Here is a 2984-nt window from a genome sequence, read left to right as displayed (position 1 = left end):
TTTAAGAGAGGTAATGGATTCATAGGACATTCATAGCTTTAAGACATAGACATTTAAACACTAATGATCATATAGTAAAGACACAAACATAAATAAAACATAAAGCATAGTAAACAAAAAACAGGAAAATAAGAACAAGGAGATTGAGGAACGGGTCCACCTTAGTGAGGGTGGCATCTTCCTCTTCTTGAAGAACCAATGGTGCTCTTGAGCTCCTCTATGTCTCTTCCTTGTCTTTGTTGCTCCAATAGTTGTGGGGAGGAAAATGTATCCCTTGAGGCATCTCAGGGATGAGGGAATTCCTCATGCTCTTGTTGAGGTCCATGAGTGGGCTCTCTTGATGTGTAGTCAAATGCTCTACTACTGAGCTATGGACCCTTGAGATGAATCTCTCCATCTTCCATGACTCAGAGGTGGAAGCAATTGCCTTCCCTTTCCTCTTTCTTGAGGTTTCTCTGGCCTTAGGTGCCATTAATGGTTATGAAAAAACAAAAAGCTATGCTTTTACCACACCAAACTTAAAATGTTTGCTCGTCCCCGAGCAAAAAAAGAAAGAAGGGGGTAGATGGGGATCCTGTGGGGTCCACAGATCAAAAGGGGTCAAGGACTTAGCATCCCTCCTCCAGTCAAGCGTGCAAAACACCCTTAGAATGCATGTCTGGCGTTAAACGCCAGCTTGCTGCTTGTTTCTGGCGTTTAACACCACTTCCATGCTTCTTTCTGGCATTAAACGCCAGTTTGATGCTTCTTATTGGCGTTTAAACGCCAGTAAGTTCTTCCTCCAGGGTGAGCTATTTTTAATGCTGTTTTTCATTCTCTTTTTGATTTTTCAGTAGTTTTTTGTGACTCCACATGATCATCAACCTAAAAAAAATATAAAATAACAATAGAAAATAAATAGATATAATTAAATAACATTGGGTTGCCTCCCAACAAGCGCTTCTTTAATGTCAATAGCTTGACAGTGAGCTCTCATGGAGCCTCACAGATGTTCAGAGTATTGTTGGGACCTCCCAACACCAAACTTAGAGTTTGAATGTGGGGGTTCAACACCAAACTTAGAGTTTGAGTGTAGGGGCTTTGGTTGACTCTGTAGTGAGAGAAGCTTTTCATGCTTCCTCTCCATGGTTACAGAAGGAGAACCTTGAGTTTTAAATACAAGGTAGTCCTCATTCAGTTGAAGGACCAACTCTCCTCTGTCCACATCAATCACAGCTTTTGCTGTGGCTAGGAAGGGTCTTCCAAGGATGATGGATTCATCCTCATCCTTCCCAGTGTCTAGGATTATGAAATCAGCAGGGATGTAAAGGCCTCCAACCTTTACCAACACGTCCTCTACTAGTCCATAAGCCTGTTTCATGGATTTGTCTGCCATTTCTAATGAGAATTTAGCAGCCTGTACCTCAAAGATTCCTAGTTTCTCCATTACAGAGAGTGGCATTAAGTTTATGCCTGACCCCAGGTCACACAGAGCCTTCTCAAAGATCATGGTGCCTATGTTACATGGAATTAGGAATTTATCAGGATCCTATTTCTTTTGAGGTAGAGTTTGCTGAACCAAGGCATTTAGTTCCTTGATGAGCAATGGAGGTTCATCCTCCCAAGTCTCATGACCAAATAATTTGGCATTTAGCTTCATGATTGCTCCTAAATATTGAGCAACTTGCTCTTCAGCAATGTCTTCATCTTCTTCAGAAGATGAATAGTCATCAGAGCTCATGAATGGTAAAATGAGGTTCAATGGAATCTCTATGGTCTCTAGATGAGCCTCAGATTCCTTTGGTTCCTCAAAGGGAAACTCCTTATTGGTCACTGAGCATCCTAGGAGGTCTTCCTCACTAGGATTCACATCCTCCTCCTCCTCACCAAGGAAGGTAATGGCCTTGCACTCTCTTTTTGGATTCTCTTCTATATTGCTTGGGAGAGTACTAGTAGGAGTTTCAGTGACTCTTGTACTCAGCTGGCCCACTTGTGCCTCCAAATTTCTAATGGAGGACCTTGTTTCATTCATGAAACTTAGAGTGGCCTTAGATAGATCAGAGACTATATTTGCTAAGCTAGATGGATTCTGCTCAGAATTCTCTGTCTGTTGCTGAGTGGATAATGGAAAAGGCTTGCTATTGCTAAACCTGTTTCTTCCACCATTATTAAAGCCTTGTTGAGGCTTTTGTTGATCCTTCTATGAGAAATTTGGATGATTTCTCCATGAGAGATTATAGGTATTTCCATAGGGTTCCCTATGTAATTCACCTCTGCTATTGTAGGGTTCTCAGGATTATAAGCTTCTTCTTCAGAAGATGCCTCTTGAGTACTGTTGGAAGCAGCTTGCAATCCATTCAGACTCTGAGAAATCATATTGACTTGCTGAATCAATATTTTATTCTGAGCCAATATGGCATTCAGAGTATCAATTTCAAGAACTCCCTTCCTCTGAGGCGTCCCATTACTCACAGGATTCCTTTCAGAAGTGTACATGAACTGGTTATTTGCAACCATGTCAATGAGTTCTTGAGCTTCTGCAGGCGTTTTCTTTAGGTGAATGGATCCACATGCAGAATGGTCCAATGACATCTTTGATAACTCAGATAGACCATCATAGAATATATCCAAGATGGTCCATTCTGAAAGCATGTCAGAAGGACACTTTTTGGTCAGTTGCTTGTATCTCTCCCAAGCTTCATAGAGGGATTCACCTTCTTTCTGTTTAAAGGTTTGAACATCCACTCTAAGCTTGCTAAGCTTTTGAGGAGGAAAGAACTTGGCTAAGAAAGTCGTGACCAGCTTATCCCAAGAGTTCAGGCTATCTTTAGGTTGAGAGTCTAACCATACTCTAGCTCTGTCTCTTACAGCAAACGGGAAAAGCATAAACCTGTAGACCTCGGAGTCAACCCCATTGGTCTTAACAGTATCATAGATCTGCAAGAATTCAGTTAAGAACTGAAAAGGATCTTCTGATGGAAGTCCATAAAACTTGCAGTTCTGTT

At 41.4% G+C, this 2984-nt stretch overlaps 1 non-coding gene across 1 annotated transcript; it reads left to right on the top strand.

Moving 5' to 3' along the window:
- Positions 1–2625: 2625 nt before the first annotated feature.
- LOC148567720 (small nucleolar RNA R71) lies at positions 2626–2733 on the top strand. Its single transcript, XR_015883049.1, has one exon. It is a non-coding gene; the product is annotated as a small nucleolar RNA R71 (small nucleolar RNA).
- Positions 2734–2984: the final 251 nt, after the last annotated feature.

The sequence above is a fragment of the Arachis ipaensis genome, chromosome B4, assembly GCF_059453495.1.
Source record: "Arachis ipaensis isolate K30076 ecotype BB chromosome B4, ASM5945349v1, whole genome shotgun sequence".
Classification (NCBI taxonomy): domain Eukaryota; kingdom Viridiplantae; phylum Streptophyta; class Magnoliopsida; order Fabales; family Fabaceae; genus Arachis; species Arachis ipaensis.
This window is presented reverse-complemented; position numbering and strand designations above follow the sequence as displayed.